This window comes from Ambystoma mexicanum, chromosome 1p (assembly GCF_040938575.1).
Source record: "Ambystoma mexicanum isolate Mex_15411 chromosome 1p, UKY_AmexF1_1, whole genome shotgun sequence".
NCBI classification, from domain to species: domain Eukaryota; kingdom Metazoa; phylum Chordata; class Amphibia; order Caudata; family Ambystomatidae; genus Ambystoma; species Ambystoma mexicanum.
This window is the reverse complement of record NC_090921.1, coordinates 999,132,167-999,154,774: the sequence shown is the minus strand read 5'-3', so window position 1 is coordinate 999,154,774 and position 22,608 is coordinate 999,132,167. Positions and strand designations below refer to the sequence as shown.

Below are 22,608 nucleotides of genomic sequence, written 5' to 3'. Positions count from 1 at the left end.
AGTACTACCATCGATCAGTGCGACACCTCCAGGACACTCCTTTCTCCCGCTGGACTTACTTACCACAGCCTGGGTTCCACGAGAAACAGCAGATTATCCTGCAGCACTTATCGCTCCAAGAGATGAACTTCACACAATGAATCAACTCCCCTACTCACAATAAGAAACGCATATTTGACTGGATTCAACATATCCATAGATATCTCCACCATATCACCAGTAACCTGGTCCAACTACTTCCTCATCGTATTCACTAGACATCTTCCCACCACCCCTACCATGTCCACTCCTGCGCCCAGCCTGCAACACTCGAAAACTGACCCCTGAACTGCTGAAGCCTCCCCTTTCCTCCCTGCTCTCCTCCTCCCCTTAGTCCATTAACACTCCTCAAGCCGTAGCTCACCGCTACCAGCAGAGCTTCCCCCCAATGATAGATCAACACGCCCCACTCAAATTCAAAACCCCCATACTGCACAACCCCACAAACCCCTGGTTCTCAGACAAGCTAGTCGCTCTCTGCCGAACCAAAAGATCCTGTAGTGATGTTCACAAGAATCTACAGGAAAAACCCCTCCCAAACCAACCATGACAATTTGTCAGCTGCAGCCAAAACCTGCAAAAAAGCTGTCTTCTCCCATAAGAACAACTGTTATAACACTAGGATTGCTAATGCTAGATCGGTCACAAAATCACTCGCCATTCTACAGGAACTAGAGAACCCAGTCCGCCCCAACACGCTTGATCGGTCCGATAAAGCCTGATGTACAACCATCTAGGACGCCCTCGCCAACAAAATGGATCTACTTGAGAGAAAAATCAATGCCAAGAAAAACCAACTTACCTCCAAAGGATCTTTCACCCTGCCTCCTCTCCCCACCAACATCTTACCTTTCTCCTTCACCCAAGTCACTGTCGAGCAAGTTCTCAAGACTATCTGATCACTCAAACCCTCTAAATGCAAGGGTGACTCCTGCCCACCGCACATCGTCAAAATGTGTGCAACCCACTATAGTGCCAATTATCACAGACTTTGTTAACTCCTCATTCAATAACTGTGGTGTTCCCACAAGCATCAAAGCCGCTTGGGCTACCCCTCCACTCAAAATACCCACCCTTGACCCCACCATACCCACCAACTATAGCCCCATCACTACCGTACCTTCCTGCTCAAAATCCTCAACTGAGTTGCCTACTCCCAAGTGCAACACTTCCCAGAAGTCAATCATCTGCTGGGAACCAGACAACCAGGGTTACGACCCAACCACAGCATAGAGACTGCACTGCTTGATCTGAAAATGCAACTGGATAGCATTCGTGACTCAGGATTTTCTAGCCATATTCCTCCTCCTCGACCTCTCTGCTGCTTTTGACCTGGTCGATCACGACACACTCTGCCAACATCTGGGCTCCAACTTCCACTTTACATCGGAAGCCATTGCCTGGGTGCAATCCTTCCTTGGAGACTGCACCTCAAGATTTTGCATTGGCCAATCAGCAGCTGACCCCATCCCATCACCCATGGGCGTTCTACAAGGTACCTGCCTATCCCCCACCCTCTAGAAACACCTATACAAAGCCTTTGTTTGATATCCTGGACTCCCTCAACATCACGTACACCAACATTGCTGATGACACTCAAATTCTCATCCCCATCTCTGACAACCATGAGGAGGACACCATCATCATCAACATGATCTACGCCACCATTCAGAATTTGATTGCCACACACAATCTCTGCTTGAACGATGAGAAGACTGGACTCCTCATCGTGGGCTCCCCAATCCACCTCAGCAAGATCCCCTCTTCCTTTTCCGCCTTCTCCATTGACGGGACCTCTATCCCTGTACTCAAACGCGTCAAAACCCTGGGAGTCTACTTGGATGCCGAACTCAGCATGACCTTGCCTATTCCACTGCTTATACTGCCAAACTCATAGCACTGAGCAGACAATTCCTCTCTCCTGCCAATTGTCTGATGCTCTCGAGAGATCTTATCAGCACCAAACTCGATTACTGCAATGCCCTCATTGCTGGCACTTCCTCAACAAACCTAGCTAAGCTGCAGATCATCAAAAACAAATCCCTCAGTGCAGTACTGGGCCTATGTCGCCCTGATCACATTGCTGCTTCCAGACGCAAAGCACAGTAGCACACTGACTTCCCATCAAAGCTTGCATAAAGTTCAAAACCCTGACACTGGCACACTGCTGCATCCACAATGTAGCCCCCAGCTACTTTAGCAATAGTCTCACCCTAAAACACCATGCACATGATCTCCGCTCATCTCAAAGTACACTGCTTACTATTCCAAGATTCAAGAAATCCAGAGCAGGAGGTGTCAGCTTTGCAGTTACTGCCCCCACACAATGGAACTCTCTTCCCCGTTCTATCAGTAACGAAACGTCTTATACCCTCTTCAAGAAATTGGTCAAAACCTGGCTATTTAATAAGTATGAATAATGTCTACCTTAAATGTTCCTCCTACTTGTAATTCCTACCATTCTACTGTGTTACCAGTGTCTGCATATACAGAACGACATGATACCCGTGGATCAGGGCATTACAAAAATGTTATAAAAGAAATTAATAAGTGTGAGGGACAGATACCTTTTGATATTAGAGTTTTCCTTTAGTCTTAGTTTGACAAGTAGGGAAATCCTTGTTAGGTAAGGGAAAGCGAGGCCTTATTATTTAATAAAATGGCCGCTTGTGAGAAAACTATCTACTTGTTCGTCCCGCATTCCTGACCCCTCAAAATTCTCTATTTTACTTGAGTGATGGAGTACGAGTAGTCACCTGGCCTTTACATTTTCTGAACATAGTGTGCATTTCTCATCAGAACACCCAAGTGGCTCTCAGTCAGGAAATTACACATCTGTTCCTCTTCTGAGTCCCTAACCACAGAGGTTTTGTCTTTTGGATAAAACTTCAGTCCCTTGTCAAGCAGAAATCAAATAGATATTTCAGTTTGCTTTATTGATGATTCTTGACAGATCTATTCACTCCTATATCATAACTTTTCACTAAAGAAATGCTGTGGCAAAGGCACAACAAAGAAATAAAAGACAATTTATGTCATTGTAAACTCGAAATTGAATCACTACATCATCTTCTAACAGCTTGCCCAGCTACTAGCAGATAGCGGACTCGTCACCTCGGGAGTTTTGCACCTGCAGACAATGACATGGAAAATTGGTGGGCGCGTGTGACCGCGGGACACAATGCAAAACTCACATGTGCAGTAGTCGACTATATGGACTTCATACTGATGAAAGCACATGTATAAATTGGTGAAAAGTGATCAAAACCTCTAAAGCACTGCGTGACTTGTCGAAAAGATACGAGACAAGGATGTTTAGTTTAGCCTCTCTTTTCTTTTTCCTCTATTTTTCTGTTCTTATGATGTCAACATTGTGTTTACTTTTTATTCTGTTCTGTTCCTTTGCTGAAGGACTGGATTTTCTGTTCGTTTGTAACAAAAGTTTGACCGTTTTAATTGTTTTCTTTTAAGACTGTTGAAGTTTCAATAAAATAAATAAATTACTTTTTTTTGGCATGGTTTTTTGGCACCAGTCATGACGAGGAACTCTGAATGGAAACCCCCCTCCATTAAGTGAAGGAAATTACCTTTTTTTTCTCTTTCATTCTGTACATGTCATTCAGAAGGACAAACATGTAAAAAGAATGCTGAGAATAATTTCACTTTCAACCATCGTAATTAGAATTGGGACTCATTATGAACGTGGTCATATTCCAAAAAAAGAACAGTATTTTAATTACCAACTAGCTTTACTGGTCAAACAAATTATGAGTACTGAGGTATTATTAGCAAGGAATGACTCCCATGGTCAGTGTGCGCTTCCCAAAGAGGTAGTCAAACAATGGGCCTCTTTACGAGTCCGGCGGTAACCGAGGCGGTAAAACCACCTGGTTACCGCCGGACTCGTATTACCATCCCTCCTCCGTGATTCCCGGAAATACCGGGGCATTACAACCCCGGTTTTCCGGGAATCACGGAGGCGGAATGGTGTTAATCCCCATTCCCAGTCCTATGGGACTCAATGGGAATGGGGATCATGGAAACACCGGCAGCATCTCGTAATGCTGCCGGTGTTTCCTCGTCCGCCTGCAGGCGGGCGGTGTTAAACCCGCCAGGTCAGACTTGGCGGGAACATCACCTCCCGCCTGCAGGAGTCGGGATCAGGCGGTCCGGAAACAACGGTGGCGGCGGGTTTACCGCCACCGTTATTTCCGGACCGCCTGAGTTATAATGAGGCCCAATGACTTTTTTGTGTAGTTGGGTTTATTTGATCTGATTACTTTGTGTTCAGGCCGATAAAGCTTCCTCAATGCTCATATTCTAGGTTTTCATTGTCACTTTCATGTTGGTTCTATTCAATAAGAGCATTCTGTCAGTTTTGGTGTTCATCGTTTACTGGGACCATGCTTTGTGCTCTATGCTTCAATTCCAGCGATAGTGAATATGCCTGGACATCAGTTGGCCATTACTAAGCAGTGTGGTATTTACCTTCAACATTATTTAGAAATTGTTGCATGTAGTACATTTTGTGCAATTAGAGGTTGAAATACGGACTATAAATCTGAGGAATTTCCCCATAATTTTACCTATGCCTTTGATTCGTGGGGCAACATGATGTAAGGGACCCACAGAGGGACAAGTATGCCAGCATCGACAATTTTTAAATTCTCCCCCCCTTCGTTAAGTATGTGAACATCCATTCTCTGAATTACTGCAGGTATTCGGTATCTCTGGAAAGTTGAACTGTGTTGTGCCCGGGCTGATGGATATGGTCTGGGAATTTGGGACTCGCTCAGATCTAAAATTAACCAGCGCAAGTCTATGCCACATCAGGACAATCTCTAACACAAAGCTGCAGTGTATTGCCTACAGCACAACTACTAAGGCATGCTCCTTTCTCCAGTTAATGCTCCTAAGAGTGCTTCTGCCAAACGTTCCAGAAGAGTCAACAATTAACCTACTCTAGTAGCCGTTGTCAGGAAAGAAATATTTGAAAAACTTCAAAAATGTGGATACTAATCTTGTCAACCCTTTTATGAATGAAACTGTGGACAATCTGTCAAATTCAGTGACAAAGCTGGTCAAGAGCTGGCAAAGCAGGGACTGCAAGAAATTGTTATTCTTCCATCCATTAGGCCAGAGTTGTTCAAAGGGCTTTGATCTCCAGCACAAGGTTTATTGCTTTTTGGCCCACCAGGAAATGGAAAGACTATGGGCCTAATTCACAGAGCGTTTTCCAATGGGGTTTTGCTATTATAAAACGGTTCTATGAATCAGGCAGTATGTAGGCAAAAGCAGTTGCTGCAGAATCCAATGCACCTGCTTTAACATAAGTGCAACAAGCGTAACCCGAAAATATGCAGGAGAAGGGGAGAAACTAGTACAAGCGCTGTTTGCAGTTGTTAGAAAATAAAAGGTTATCCGCTTCATAAATGAATTGAATAGCCTTTTGTGTGAAAGGAGGGAAGGTGAGCATGATGCGAGCAGGCATTTGAAAACAGAATATTTAATATAATTTGATGGTGTTCAATCTGGTGGGGATGACAGATGTAAGGGTGCAGAAGGAGGAGACTGACACACAGATGGCATGGTGATTGCTATAGGCGTATTCGATGCATTAGTCAAGAAAATAAAGAGAAAACCTAACTTTCCCTGTCTGTAAGAGGGCTGTTGGTGCCGGATCAAGGGTTGGGCGGTAATGGGTATTCTCCATTCCTCATTGGGTCATTGGACCCAATGGGGCATTTCCAGCGCAAATAGCACACACTATTAGCGCTGCGCTAATTGCGCCCGTAAATTGCCATTTTTATAGCGCATGCAGCTGGGGGTAATTTAAGGGTTACCATCCACCTCGTGATGAGGCCCTAAGGATTATGTCAGAATGTCTGTGTAAATCACTAGTCCACCGTCCTGTGTCAAACACCCTGCTTCTGTCCCTTACACTTAAAACTAAACTTGATATAAAGTCAACCATTGTGGTGTAGAAAGATTACTCCCTTCTTCTGCACTAGGGATAAAAGTTCACTTTCATGTTTTGTCTTTTTCTTAGAGAAAGGACTCCCTTTCCCGGGTCAAATATAGACCTCCAACACAAAAGACAAAGTTCCAGCATTTCTGTCAGGCACACTGCTCATCTTTTAACACTTTGTATCAGCTTTGGTTACCAGGAGAGTGACTCCCTTCTCAAAATGTGTACTCCTCTTCTCCCTTGTGGGTGCAGGTCCCACACCTGTATTTCTTTTCTTTGTATTTGGGTACTTGAAACCCTTTCCTCCCACGTACCACCACAAGGAAGATGACTTGTGTTCTCTTGTTTCTGGGTCCTCGACTATTCCCTGGTGGTCAGAGATTTACTTGACCACCAGCCTGAGGGAGATTCTCTCCAATCTTCACAATTCTCTTCTCAGGGTCCCTGACCCTGCTTGCCCCCTCTCTGGGGTCGTATGTGTAACTTTCAAAACTTCTCATTTGGTCCCAGACCCTCCTTGGCCACTTCCTAGGCCTCACGACCCTTGCAGCATATAGATTAGGCCCGCTATCCTCCTTTTGGCCCAAGCGGTCCAACCGTCGGCACGTTACCTTTAGGGACTCCTGCGCATGGTGGTGGCTCTTCAAGGAACTGGAGTTGGGTGTCCGTTCCTTCTCCGCGGTCGTCAGCTTCACACGTCTGCTTATGTGACTTGTGTGGCACTTGGAGCCCACGGTCCACCTTCTCAAAGAGCCTTTCCCTGGTCTCACAGTTAAAGGACCAACCGACGTCCGATCCTGGAGAACAGCCTTCTGCAGCACACCAACATCTTCTGGGTCCGGTCTCCACCGTCTCTCTGCTCCTATGTCTCACAGCTTCCATGTCTACTGTTGCTGAGGGGCTGGTTTGACAGCCGGTTTGAGAACAAAGTAAGTCCCTCCTTCATCTTTATCCTAAGTGCACACAAAAGACTAGACTGTTCTTTCAAGTTCTCAGTATTGCTCTTTCTTGCTCCGCACCTCCTCCTCGTCCAAGTACTTGTCAAATAGGTCTCCCTTAGATCATCCCTGCTCTTCCTCGTCTCAGTACTTGTTATTAAGTTTTCAGACTGACAGACATGCATGGAAGTATGGGATAGGTGGTTGAGTAAAATGGCATAGGAAGATGTACAAGTTGTGGTTGGAGGGTTATCATACTGCATACTCCCGAGATGTTCTAATTTGTCCTCAGAGGGGAAGTGCCTACCCATGAGATACTCCTACTGGGTACCAGCCCCAAGGGGACTATATGGTGGTGGCCTCACCACCCTGGACCCATGGAAAGGGGCTCCCCCTCGGGGAGAAGTAACAACATCTCGGGATTCATCACACAGAGTACTGGTAATGGGAGTAAATAACCATCCTCAAGAACTCAATGATGCTGTACTCAGGATATTTACAAAAAGGGTGCATGTATCTCTACAAAGTGAAGAGAAATGATTGTTGCTCATCAAACATCTTTTAAGCAAACAAGGCAGTCCACTAACACAAAAAGTACAGGCTCAGCTGGCGAGAATGACAGAAGGCTATTCAGGAAGTGACATGACTGCATTAGTAAGATTCAAAATTAGATGTATTGCTCCATGTGTTCAAGCCCTATGGCTGCAATTCAAATCTAGATGAGTTTTTCCATGTGCTCAAGCCTCATGCAACTTAAATCTAGGTGCATTTTTGTAAGTGCTTCAAGCCTTATGATTTGTAATTCAAAGTTAGATGTATTGATCCATGTGTTCAAGCCCTATTGCTGCAATTCAAATCTTGATGTGTTTTTCCCTGTGTTTCTAACCCTGTGAGTGCTAATCAAATCTAGCCGTATTTTTCCTTGTCTGATGCCTTATGGCAGTAATTTAAAGCTAGATGTATTGTTCCATCTGCTCAAGCAGCCTATAGTGGCAAATCAAATCTAGGTGTACTCTTCCTATGTGAGCTCCTGACCTTCTGTCGACCAGTTGACAACCACCCTACGTACACGCACATTTCTCAGATCGGCCCCAGAATACAATCCTAACTCTCGTGAATATAGATGTCACACTCTTACTATTTCCACAATTAACCCGTCTGCCTACCTAAACCACGGCAGGAGCCCTATATTACAAACCAACAACCCCATTGCATACATCACTGCACAAAACTCACCTTATGACCAGCCTTGATCCCCTTGGGCCAACCAAACCAAAGCGACCATGATCCAAATAGTGGGCCTCAACAGCCTCCCGCATCACCAAACACACCAGTCGAAGCTCCCATGCCCTCTGCAAATGGCGCATGTGCCCTCCAACTCACATGACATTCCACCTTCACAATTCCCTCCCAAGACACACCCCTTCCCGTTGCCCACCAACCCTCCAACTACTTTCATGACCCTCACTCTCCATGGGAAACCACAGACCCTTTGGAGTTCAGGAATGTGCCTCTAGCTCCCAGCCTCTCCATCCATATGGCACCATGCTCCCTTGAACAGAGGAACAAACGACCAGCCTCTCGCAAAATCCCAATTTAAAAAAAACCTATTTACCACCGCCTCACCCACAATCCGGAGCTATTACCAACTCACCCCTAGAACGAAGACCCCTGCCCCGTCAACAAGAAAGCCTCACTTCGCAAAATGAACTTGCTCACTCCCAAACATTGTCACTCACATTAGCCCACCTAAGATAACCAGTCTTCCATCAGAACTACACACAACCAGAAAACCTAACTCACTCCAAACTACGATTCCCACATAAGTAAGAAAGAACCCATGAAACCTAACTGCCTGATAATCAAGTCCCTAGACAAAGTGCAACAAATAGCTTAACAAACATTAAGGGTGCCATTATTAATGCTAGATCCTTCGTGGCACATGCATTGGACACCGCTTACCTTATCTCCACTAATGACCTAGACTTACTTGCAATCACAGAAACCTGGCTGCACCCAGCAGCTGGACCCATCCTCTCCTTGGCCATCCCTGAAGTGTACACCACCCTTAGGAAAGATAGAACGATCTCCAAAGGAGGTGGGGCGGCGCTCATCGCCAAAAATAACCTCAGGCTGAGAGCAACCACTAATCAAGCCTTCCCATCGGGAGAACTGATCTTGTTCAAAATGTCCATCTCGGCCACTTCCACCCTCACGCTTCACCTTATCTACAGCCCACCCGGTCCTGTTACCTCCTTTGAGGAAGACATAGCATCACTGCTCGCAACCAAATCCATGTCAAACATAGTAATTCTAGGAGATTTCAACCTTGGTCTAAATGACACTTGACACCCAATCTATGGTTCTTGCTAATACTATTGAAGCACAAGGCTTCACCCTCCGAAACACACAAAAGGACGTACACTGGACTGGCTAGCAGACCTTAACTGCCTTACCAACCTTCTAGCCAACAACCCATGTCCGTGGTCAGACCACAATGTCATTCTATTCTCAATTAGCGCAGCTCCAAAGCCCAACACCTCTCCGCAACTCACCCCAGCAGTACCATCAAGAAACCACAGGAACATCACCACAGACTGTATGCTCCCCCTCCTGCTACTTCCGCTACTCACCTAAACACCACCTCCGACCCCACCACTATGGTAACGTTATACAACCAAACCCTCCTGGAGGCTATCAACAAAGTTCCTCCCTTGGGTAACCGCAAAGATAAACCTATTGCCCAAACCAACTCATGATACACTCCTAGCCTCAAAAGCCTTTGCACTGCCAAAAGAACAGCAGAGAGCGCCTGGAAAAAAACACCTACCCATGCAAATAAACTGCATTTCAACACCTTAGCCTCGGAATATAAGATAGCCACCATTCAATCGAAAGGCAACTCATACAATATGAGAAATAAGAATGCCAAATCAGGCACAAGAGAGCTCTTCACTTTATTACAGGAGCTTGAATTACCTGCCCCTTCCAGAGATCATTGCAACAAGGACCGCCCCTGGTGCACAAATATCCAAAATGCCGTCTTCGAGAAAATCGATCTACTCCACATCAAAATCAAAGCCAAAATAACTAAACTCAACCCAGACACCCTGACCCCAGACCCACACCTCACGCACCCAACTCCCACTCCAAGCTTCGAATTCACACCGGTCACCATTACGAAAACCACAAAAATCAGCAAGGGACTGAAGCCGTCAAGATGTCAAAGAGATATCGGTCCAGCTTCTTTCATCAAAGACTTTGCTGATGATCTTGCCCCATTCATCACAACCCCGATTAACAACTCCTTCTCGACCAGCAATGTACCAGAAAACTTGAAAGAAGCATGGGTACTCCCACTTGTTAAAAAACCCAGACTAGATTCAGATCTCCTGACTAACTACCGCCCTATCACAACTGTTCCCCTTCTCTTGAAAATACTTTACAGAGTTGCATACCTACAGATTCAAAAACACCTACAAACCCATCACCTCTTAGGCCTCTGCCAATCAGACTTCCGCCCTGGTCAGGGCGTATGGAAACTGCCCTTTTGGGCCTTAAAATCCAAATGTACCAAATCAGAGAGAAAGGGGATCTGGCAATCATCTTCCTTCTCGACCTCTCTGCAGCGTTCGACCTGGTCAACAACAATATACTCTGCCAACACCTTGCCCTTGCTGCCCACTTCTCCACCAACGCTATAAAATGGATTAAATCATTCCTGTCCAACTGTACCATGAGAGTTTTCTCCTCCATTGCTGCAGCCATCCCGGCCCCAGTCACATGTGGAGTCCCCCAAGAATCATGCATCCCTCCAACCCTCTACAATGTGTTCACTAAGCCTGTAGTCGACCTCCTACACAATTTGGGTGTGACGTATACCAATTATGCAGACGACACTCAAATACTCCTACCGATTACAGGAAACCACGATACTGATACCAGATTACTGAACAAAATCTACCTTGTCATCCAAGCTTGGATGGCACAACATGAGCTTTGTCTTAATGACGAAAAAAATGTAATTACTCATCCTTGGCAACCAAGCTAGGCTAAACACAATACCCCAATCTTACAAATCCTTTAACATTGATGGCAACATTATATCAGTTGCTACGGAGGTAAAAACTCTAGGAGTTTACCTGGCCTCATCACTCTCACTAACAAGGCAAGTCAATGCCATAGCCTCAGCAGCAGCCTACACCTCTAAATTGATCATCGGTAGCAGACCCTTCTTAACTACTGACAACTGCATCACACTGGCCAGAGCAATTCTCTTATCAAGAATAGACTACTGTAACTCCCTCTTTGCGGGAGAGGGATCTAACACCCGAAACATCAGTAAGCTACAAATTATTCAGAATAATGAAATCAGAGCCACCCTCAACATCCCTAAAGAAGACCATATCTCTTCTGTCAAGTGCAATATCCACTGGCTGTCGGTTCAGGATTTGCATCAAATTCAAAACCTTATTGCTAACTCACAAATGCCTCTCCAACAGCGCTACGATCTACCTTTCCAGACAAATATCCAAAGTTCAGTCCAAAAGACCTACCGGCTCAGCCTACTCACACCGCCTCACCATCCCCAGATTTAGACGACAAAAATCTGGAGGCTGCAGCTTCCCTGTGGTTCCAGCCAAACAATGGAACTCCATGCTGCTGGCACGAACGGACCCTTCTCTCTGGTCATTCTGAAAAAAACCTCAAAACCTGGCTTTTTGCCAAATACACTTAGATACTCCTACCTACCTCCTCCTGCCCTACCCTAATTCCACCATCTACCACGCTCTACCCCTATTTCACCTTCCACCACCTTCCCTCTTCTTCGCCAATTTTCCTTCTCTCTAGACCACTAGACAAAGTAACAAATGTGAACAGCTTTACCCAGGATGAGCTCAGTGCAAAAATTGTATACTCAATTAACAGTCATACAGACGCCAGCCTAAGGCATGCTGCAATTAATGTAACAGGTTACAACTTTTATAAGCAAGTATGTGACCCATGCAAGCAATGCAAGTAACTGAATATCCATGTAAGCTGATACTGTAACGTTTGTAAACTATCACCTGTGCAAACATCCACTGTAACCAACCCTCTTAGGTTTAGCGCATAAATGCCTCCGGGCTTGGTGCACTACATAAATGACCAAATAAATAAAGTAAAGGATGCTGCACTTGGCCCTATTCAAGAACTGGAAACCAGAACAGGTGAAGAGTATGTCTGGTAGTGAGATGAGAAACATCAGATAATCAGACTTCATTGAGTCTCTAAAGAAGAACAAGCTCAGTGCGAGGCCCTCAACTCTAGATGCATACGTCCGTTGGAACAAGGGCTTTGGTGACAACAGTTTAAATGATGACCAACCTTGACTCGAGATGTGTGGATTAAAGCTGCCCTTGAAAGCAAAATCTACTGTGCCTTAACAGCTGACTATTAGGTTCTACTGAGATTTGTACAACATCAAAACTCTATCAGAAGGCAAATACAAGTGCACTAAATCCTGATGAACTGAAGGAGGAAAGACTAATTAAAATAAACTATAAAGTCTGAAAATAATATGCTGATTGAGGCTTTAAGAGTTGCAGTTAACTCAACTATCATCACGAAGGAAAAACAGCATTGAAAACCGGCAGAAAGCACACCACTTCTGCAGGCATATAAGTATGAATACATATGAAAAATATGTATATTAGTAGGTGAGGTTCTCTAATGGCACGACTATTTGAAGACCTGTGCCGTGAGTTCTCTTTGTTTGTTTTGCTTGTCTTGTTGTATGTGGGTCATCCTCTGCTGATCATTTAAGCCTCTCTGTCTCCCTCAGGTGTGGGTCATTTGCATTAATGATCTGACCACTCCTGCAGCATTGTACCTCCTTAGCCATCTTCCTTGTCCCAGTACTTCGGGAATTATGGGACTTAAAGTCCCCATTGACAAAGTTACAGTTTTGATTTTGATTTTCACTTAAAATGCCACATTTGTTCTTTGTAACATTCTTTAAAGGAATATCATAAGGATTCGTCACCAGGCTGGATTGAAAAGGGAAAGGCAATTCTTTTAAGTCTTTATCATCCATAGTTTCCCTTTCACTGTACCTTTGTGTGTCAAGGAGGTCTTTAGGTTTACAAGTCTCTGGGACTTTGTTTAAAGGGGTTTTTATTTCTTCTAAGGCCCAGGAGTTCAAGATGGATTTTACCCGTATTTACATGTGTATCTAGAAACACAGCAAATTGGTTGTTACAAGCCATTACATACTTTGGCATTACGCAGCTACCCTCCATTATAGGAAAATAAATGCTGTGTCTCGTCCCACGGATACCTCTCATTCACCTGAGCCTTTTCTCCTCCCAGGTGATCATCCTACAGAACACCACCCCCAGGTTCAGGACCAGAAAGTGTCTGCCTTTCCCTGGCAACCCAGGAGGAGAATTTAGGCAGGGAATTAGTGAGGAATCCACAGGATTCATCACAATACTCTGCCCACCTCCTCACTCAACAGGCCGTTAAAGACCAGATCCCCAAATAGGCCCTGCTGCTCAGGTTATGTCCTCTTTAGGTGACCAAGATATTCATCCCCCCTGTAGTTCCTGAATCTCCGAACCACCTGCAAAAGCGGAATCAGAGGTAATGAGTGCATACTTTTAAACATCTGTAGAATCAGTAGGGCATCACACAGTTCATCGTTCCTGGGTACCTTTCTGGAGATGAATAGGTAGCATTTCTCATTGGGTTGGGAACAGATCCACAAGCAGCAAGCGCCTGTTAGGTAGAAAGCTCACATTTTTCCCTGATGAGGTAGCTCTTTACTTATTTCTGCCATATGGACCTTATTTTTCTTTCAGCCAGGCTAGATCCAAAGCCTAACTGAATGTGTGGTTCTGTTTTTAGGTGCTCTGCCCTAAAGGCCCTTATGACCCCTAAGGCAGGGGTTCTCCAAATGTATCACATATTGTCGCTGGGAAAGTAGCCCTCCCTCTGTGGCAAGGCTGGTGTTTTGTTCTGCCTGTGTAATACTGTTCCACAGGGTGGAATCCATTTTACCTGGTTGGGTCCATTTAATAAAATAGAGGTTGTATTTTGTGGCTCCAAGACCTGAGGGGTCACAGGACTATCCCTTGACTCTCATTGAATATGTGAGAGGAGGTGGCCATCCTTGGTATACTGAATACCAAGACTGGGGCTGTCGTTAGCCTGGGACCAGTTCTGACTCGCAGATGCCTGTCGGGGATAGTGTGGATTTGTGTGAGCCCTCCCTGAGTGCATGGGTGTGCTTGGAGGGATGGTCTACCATTGGCTGACCACACTTCTGTTTCAATCATCCTTTGTGTATGATTGGGTGCTGTGTTTACCGACTGCCTCTCAAGGGGAATAAAAGCAGACCATCTTTCCCCACTCATCTTACCTACTGTTGAAACTCTCTGCTTGCATTCCTGGTAGGCCAGCTACTCGAGGAAGAACTGAAGCTCTGCACCGGCATCCTTTGACGCTCCACCAAAACAGACAGCGAAGCTCTGCCTTGGCTGTGTTTTAGAAATGTTTTCTACCCTCTACTATATCCTGAGGGTTTAGAGATACTGTAAATGTGTTGGTACTGGCATAGGGATCCTACCCAACTATTATAAATGTGTGTTTTAATGTCCTCTGCCCTTCTCTTCTCACTCAGTCTCCATATGTAAACGTGCCTAACAACAGATAGTGGACCTAAAATATGGCTTAATAGTATGGCAACTCTTTTTACAAATACTCTACTATATTGATTGTGTGTTATGTTTACTTCTAGTACTTAATTAATAGAGTTATACAATTGTAATATAATAATGATGTACATTTTTCAGTAAAGAAGTGTGGTGTATTTTCTATAGATAAGAGGACTAATTGTACCTTTGTTTCAGCCTACTTCACTTCCCTTCCCTTGAATTAAGTCTGGCTAGTCCGTCTGGCTACCCACCGGAAGAGAAAACGCTGGTGCAGAGGTTACTTTTGGATGCAGGATTTAGTTTTATTTAGTCACGGTGCTTCCAGCTGAACAGGCAAACTAAGAAAAGGTGAAGACTTCTGCAGAACAGGAGACCTCAGGATACCTCTAGTATGCGAAAAAGATGGATAACAATAAGATTCACCACAATTCGGCAGCGACAAGCGATCTTACAGGGATCAACAAAGTAGCAGGTCCTGCATTGCTTCCATTTATGCAATTAGGCTAAAATTGCAGGAGTAGGTGTCTTGTTGTATAAGTTGAAGATCTCCAAGTTCCAAGGATGTCCTTGGTACAGTGACGGTGGAAGCGAGGTAGCCCGGGATAGTGCTGGCCAGTCCACCAGTAGGTCCAGGGACACTTCTGAACGCCCAGAAGACAGAGCAATGGACAAGACTGGTTGTTCGCACCGGTCCAGGGATCGAAGCACTGACAAGGGCCTTCCTGAGATCAGGCAGAGGAGCAGGGCTTCACCGGGAACTCACTGGAGTTGGTGCTGGTCAGCTGCAAGGTTCGTCCTCATGTCGTCATTGAGCTGCTCTTCATCATAGAGGATTTGGCTCCAACAATGATCTCCAGAATGGCTGCAGGAGTTCGCCTCTTAGCCAAGATCTGGAATGGAAGCCTGCCACGGCCCACCAATGGTAAGAATCTGCACCATTCAAAATGGCAGTTGATATCTAATCATGGATAGTCACCAGCCACATTGCTCCAAAAAGGTAATCTTCACATATGCTCGATGAGCTACCTACATAGGCTATAATAATGGTTTGTAATGTCAAAAACTATTTTACATGGATTTCTCACATAATATTTCTTCTTTGTCTGCAACGAGTGAGCCTCCTACTACAAACCCGGCGAGCCTCGTGGTCATGAGGCATCCCCCATTGACGATCCAATCAACGCTGCACTGCAGGTAAGCCCATTTGGGCTTGGGGTGATTGTAAAGTCGATCATTTCGACTTTTAGTCAATTTAATTTTTTGAAATACCCCAGTGAGACCCGCTGGGTATACTTATTTGGGTTGTGCACCCATGGTTTCTTTTGGTCGGCCGCATTCTGTTGCAATTCCAACACAGTATCGATGATGGGATGCTGAATCTCCCTTGTGGCCTCTACTGTATCATAGCCGACAGGATCTTCGCTGAACAAGTGCCTCACCAGCCCGCCCCTGAAATTCGCTGTGATTGCCCAGCCTGGGCCACAAAAAAAAACAGCAGGCTGAGCCGATCCCCTGACGAAGGCCCACCACTAAGGCCCCTGTCTGGCCCTGGAGGGAGCCCCTCTCCATGCCACTGCTGCTTTGACTGGACCTGCGTCCCAAGAACAATCAGGCAGTGAACCATCATCCATTGACCATAAAACAACTACATTCTACCTGCACTGGTAAGCACACCCCCGGACCGTCGTGCTCCTTCTTATGACTCTCTACTCAAGTCTTGATGCCACTGGTTCATATCCCCCCTCCTTAGGCCCTCTTCCCAGGGTTGCTCACTGGTCTGCGTCTTATTAACTTCCACATGGGTGTCTCCCTCTCCTCTCCCAATCCAACATGTAATCTTCATGCCTCCCTTACCCTCCATCTCTAACCCTCTCCTTAAACTGCAAATGGCTGTATTTTGTTCAGACTACTGTCTTTAATGAAACCTCTCTACCAACATCTCGTCACCATCTGAATTGTGTATCTTGCTGTGCTTGAACCCATACATTGATTGTTTTTCTGCTGAACTTCAGTGCCCTGCATGTAACTCGATTTTAAGCATGTCTGTAAATCTGCACACTTACCAATTTAGCTGCTTTTTGGTTGCTTTGCTGTAATTCGAATTTAGTTGTGTCTGTAAATCTGAGTATTTACCAATTTTGCTGATTTTTTGGTGCCCTGCCTGAAAGTCAAATGTAGGTGTATTTCTTAAACCAGTGCATTATCTGTCTCCCTTCACCTACCTCCTTCACCTGCCAGGCCACTGGTGAGTTATTTGTGAATTTATATTTTATTTTCCTTTATTTTCTCTCTCTGTATCCCTCCCCACGCTACCCCCATGGCACTCTCTATCATCTCTATCTTGTCCAACTGCCATTCTATCACTTATCCTATCCCTCTCAAGAAGTCTGGAAGAAAAAAAGCTACAAAAAGCTCTCCTGGCCTCTTACCCAGGCTTACATATTGCTGATACGTAAGTCAACACTACTTCCAGGCAGACTGACATTGTCTTTCATGTCCCCTCTACTGGTCTATGGACCCCCCCCCAAATCTGGTCTTCACTGTTTCCCCTTTCTTCTCCTCGCCCATTAATGTTGGCACTAGGTGGGAAGTACCCCTGGCATACTTCTCATCCTCTAGTTGCATCATTAATGTCTACCACAATGGCACTATCATGGCCCAAGATTCTGAACCTACTACTCTTCTTCTTGATCGGCACCTGCCCTCTCTCAAACTTCCTTCCTTCTCCTGCCACCAACTCCTTCCTCCTCTCACCTCCCCACCACCACCATCAGGGGTACCATGCCCCTATACCCCTCCTCAGAAAACTTTCAAGGGTGTCAATCAGCTTCACTTAGCTACCCTGAATGCTCGCTCTGCTGTCAAACACTCCTCTGAAATCTGTATCCTCCTTGAAGACTTTGACCTAGATATCCTTGCTCTTACCGAGACGTGGTTCAATGCTAGCTCTGTCACTGCTCTTGACACTCTCCTGAGGGCTACAAAATCCTCTCCAAGCCCAGATACAACAGGCCTGGAGGTGGAGTAGCCCTAATCCTCCCTGAGTGGGTCCCTGCTACCATCACACCTACGCAATCCTATTCCTCTTTTGAATGCCTTATCTGTAGGCTTGGGGTCTCTCCTACTCTCCCTCTCGCCACCATGTACAGGCCCCCTGGCTCCATCTCTCTCTTCCTCTCTGAATGGGTCGACCTTGCCTCCTCCCCCTCAACCTCTTCATTCAAACTCCTCCCCCTTGGTCTCCCTTCCCTTCCCTTCCCTCCCTCCCTGTCACACTCTGGATGCCCTAATTCCTGGTGCCATCCCCAACTCTATTCCGGTTACCACCCCCCTCTCCCAGCTAGACCAGTCTCCCCTTTCCTCCTGCCTTGGGCCCCTTGGCCCTCTATCCGAGCTACCCCCAGCACCGCCAGACTCCTTCGCCGTCATCCGACCGATGAAGTGAGTGTAAATCACTAAAATCGCTGCTTTTGCCTCCACCTTCATCCTCCCTGCAACTCCCGCTTCTGACTCTGTCCTTGCTAACCTGCACCTCTCCATCTCTAAAACCCTTGATATCCTTGCCCCCATCATGAGGATCCGCCTAAAACCTACCTTTAAGAGCAACAGCTAGTATGACTCTGATCTAGCATCTCTAAAACACAAGTGCAGAGTTGCTGAACGGTAGTGGCAGACCTTGGGTTACCCTCTGACAAACTGGACTGCCGTATGCTCCAAAGGCAATATTGCTTCTCTATCCGCTCCAGGAAGCAGGCCCACATCCAAGTCTGCATCTCTGGATCCACTAACAACATGGCCAAACCTTTCAAAATCTGCAAGGAACTCGCCAATCCAGCTGCAGTCTCTACCTTTCTCCTTACATCCCAGGCTCTCTGTACCCCTTTCACATCAGAAACTCAGGACATGTCCTCACTCTCCTTCACCCCCATCTCCCCTCCTGCCCCTGCTCCCATGACTCTCTTAGCTCCCCTCGTCCACCCCCCTCACTCTCCTCCCTCCTGTCCATAGCATCAGATGAGGTCTTTAAAGTTGTCCGCTCCATGAAGGTCTCCTCCAACAGGTGCTCCCCTGCTCTTCCGAACCATTAAGGACAACATCTCCTCTCTCGGCCGGGCTCTTGCTGTCTTCTTTAACCACTCCTTTGCCACTGGATCTTTTCCCCTATCCCTCAGGCACTCCCTTGTACACCCGCTCTTAAAAAAGCCCTCTGCTGATCCCTCCTGCCCTGCTAACTTCACCCCATCTCTTCTACCCCCTTCCTGGGTAAACTCTTGGAGAAGTTGCCTCTCCCCCAACTGACCCTCCACTGATCTTGTTGGCTGCCTTCATGAACATCCATATGGATTCCGGGCATACAGTGGCACGGAATCTGCTCTCCTGAACATCTGTGAAACCATGCTTGCAAATCTCGACTCCAACTCTCCCGTTGTTCTCATTCTCCTTGATCTCTCTTCTGCCTTTGATACGGTCACCTATTCTATCCTCATAATATGACTCTGTGATACACTCAGCATCACTGACTAGGCACTGGATTGGCTGACAGCTTTAGTCATTAACTGCCCTTTCCCAGCTGCAATTGGGCCCTTTCTCCTCCACCACCACACTTTATACTTGTGGCGTCCCACAGGGGTCTATCCTATCGCTGTGGCTCTTCAATATCTATCTCGATCCTCTTGCTCACCTGATCTCCTCATTCTCTCCTCATTTCCAGTGTTATTCTGATGACATACAGCTTTCCTTCAAATTTCCATCTACTACCCCCTCTCATATCCCCGACTGTCTGTCCGCCATTCAGTCATTGTGTGCAGCTAACAAGCTCCGTCTTAATGCAAGTAAGACAGAAATCCTTCTCATTGGGACACCTTTGCCCTCTTTTCCTCCTACCCTTTGGCCCTCTACCCCCTCCAACCTGTGAGGCCAAAAACCCTGGGGTCATCTTCGAATCCGCTCTCTCCTTCACTCCTCACATCATGGACCTCAACAAGAAGTCCAACTTCCAGCTCCACCTTCTCAGAGGCATTTTCCCTTTCCTCACCTTCTCCCAGAAGCACAGTGTATCCAGAGCTCTGGTCCTCTCCAGACTGGACTACTGCAACAGCCTTTTACTCAATCTCCCTCTTTCCTCCCAACTGTAGGGATCTCATGGTGGCAACAGACACAAGTGATCACAGTTCAAGGATGTTTAACTTTATAATGGGGGAGATAAATGCCTAATCTAAACCTAAATCTAAGATGGGAACAAGCTACGACCATCAAATAATAGTGTTGTCTTGTCAAATAAAAAGGGCCTATACTAAAAAAAAAAAAAAAAAAAAAAACTATTACCAATCCTTACTACTCATTAGGAGTGTGGGATAATGTTCACCAGAAAAGAAGGAAATGTTCACAAAATGATAAGTCAGGATTGTATGGCTGGGTCTCCCTTCCCCACGTTTGAGGCAAGGAACAAGACGGGACACTCGAGCACAGCACACTCCTGGGCCTCGACAGCACAAGCTTTACAGTTCAGTTCAACGATATCAAAAACCCTGTCATGAGCACTACTCCCGAGGAGCCAGGACTTGCACAGCGCCCCCGGAAGCAGACCCTTCTTCCACATCTCCGGACCCAGCAGACCCCTACAGGGGCTCTTTGGACCGTGTCCTGGCGCCTTTGGCGCCAGGCTCATAAAGGACTTCAGTCCCGGCGCCATAGGCGCCGGGCTCATATTGATAAACTGTGTATAATGCTTGGGTGGACTTACCTGAGGCAGACCATGCTGCATACTTACCCAGAACAATCCAGTCTGGCTGAAGTCCCCAGCCATCAGGGCTGGGAGGAACCATTTCCTCTATTCAGGAACTCTTTTCTTACCTGGGTGGGGCCGGTGGAAGAACACACACCTGAAGAACTTCTCTGCTATTTAAACCACGCCCGATGGAATACACGTGCTTCGCGTTATTCTGCATCAGCAGCAGGACGCTCACCGAGTCGGCTCCTGCATCCTGGCTCCTGACACGCCCGCCAGCACCTGGAACACCTGCAAACAGACAAGAAAAGAGAAGGCGAGCATTAGAAATTATACTTACCGGAATCCGGCCTTAGCAATCCTACCTCCGACGATCCTGCAAAGGAAAGGTACAAGATTAGCAGCGCTCTCAAACGCTCGCAGGCGCGCCACCTTGCCTTACCCATCCGTGGCCTCGCCGAACTCCACCGCGGCCACGACGCCAGCAGCATCTCGGCACATGAAAAACAGAAAAAGACAGTCATTAGAGGTGCCCGCTCTAAAGCGGCCACATTTATTCCACTTACTTACGTGCTTCATCACGCGCGACAGCGGCTGTGTCGCCGGCAGCATCTCGGCACCTGTAAGCAGAAAAAGACAATCATTAGAAGTAAGCAGTCGCTTTTCTTTCACTTACCTTCCTCCACCGCGTCCACGACGCCAGCTACATCCCAGCACCTGCATAAGAGGAATACATGGTGAGCACTAACTAAGCACGGAGAACAAATACTCACCAAGAGACTTACCTGCTTTAGGTTTCTGGGCCCCGGCTCCTGTGGAGAAAAGACACTCATACTTACGGCTACCGCAGGAGAGACGAAAGGACACAGTGTCCGCAACTATTTCCCATCCAGTGACGTAACTGGATCCTACGCACCCCTGCACCTGAAGCAGGATGGAGAGCTCATCTTTACAATACCTAAGGTGAGAGCTCGCAGAAACCAAGTTGGGGGTCAAGAAGAGTGAGAAACGGGAGATTGGTGGGAACACATATCCGCCCCAGCTGGTAATCAATCCCTTTTCTTCCACCTGCAGAAAACTTACTCTACAAACCAGGCAATCCAAATTCAGAGGCCCCGTCCAGAGCACCTTCCGGGCCCTGCGTCTCACGATAGAAGAAACGGTAGCAGTCCAGTACAGGTCACCGTCTCTGTGGGAATCAGGTGAGCGTTACAGAACGCGAAGCCTACCAATAATCTCCTACCCAGGCGCTATCGAAACTTCTGATACAGATCAACTGGCCCAGCTACTGGGGGAATTAAGGGCTGAAGTTCATGCTGCTCACCAGGAGACAAACGCCCTCAGGAGAGAGTTAATAGTGTCAAAGGAACGAACTGACGATCTTGCCAGACAGTTATTACAGAGCCAAGCGGGGCAAACCCCTCTGCCCAATCCAGGGGGGAATTTTACCCCAGTTACTTCAACCAATCCCGTTCAAATCAACCTACCTGGAAATGTGCCACTGGCACCACCTGAACGTTTTGCTGGAGACCCTAAAAGATTTGCAGTGTTCATAAATCAATGCCGATTGCACTTTCTCTGCAGGCCCGCGGCCTTCCGGAATGACCAGACCAAGGTAGCATTTGTACTTTCGTATCTTAGCGGCAGTGCCGCCGATTGGTCAATTCCACTGGTTACATAAGATGATCCAATCCTTCGGAATTTCCAAGCCTTCCAGACGAGTATGGAAAGACTTTTTGCAAGGCATTCCCAGGGGCAGGCCCTGGACAATGAACTCCTTTCCCTATGACAGGGCAACCAGGATCTCTTAGCCTACATTGCATCCTTCAATAGGTTAGTTGTGGAAACTGGATGGCCCGAGGAAAAAGAATCACGCTATTTCACCGAGGTCTACGCGGCGAACTCAAAGACGCCCTGGCCCAGGTCGTAAATCCACCTCAGGACTGTTCGGATTATATTGATTTGGTGGTCCAATTAGATCACAGGCTTCAAAATAGGAAGGCGGATCGATCCAGGTTTGAAACCCGAATCTTCACTAAGACTCAGAGCAACTCCAAAAGTATCGATGGCACCAAACCTATGCAGATTGGGGTTGTAAAGGGCCCCTTAACCCAGAAAGAGCGTGACAGAAGACGGCAAACGCAACTGTGTCTCTATTGTGGGAACTCGGGACATTTCCTTCGAGACTGCCCTGTAAAACCACCTAAGAAGACCGTAGGAGCTTCCGACAAGAATTCC

General features: G+C 46.6%; 1 protein-coding gene and 1 pseudogene across 1 annotated transcript in view; one reads left to right on the top strand and one right to left on the bottom strand.

The window, feature by feature from the left end:
- The window catches only part of HYDIN (HYDIN axonemal central pair apparatus protein), a 3,273,799-nt gene that overhangs the window by 837,732 nt on the left and 2,413,459 nt on the right, over positions 1-22,608 (bottom strand). The window lies entirely within an intron of this gene.
- Positions 1-22,608, top strand: part of LOC138525805 (spastin-like) — a 76,308-nt pseudogene that overhangs the window by 8,762 nt on the left and 44,938 nt on the right.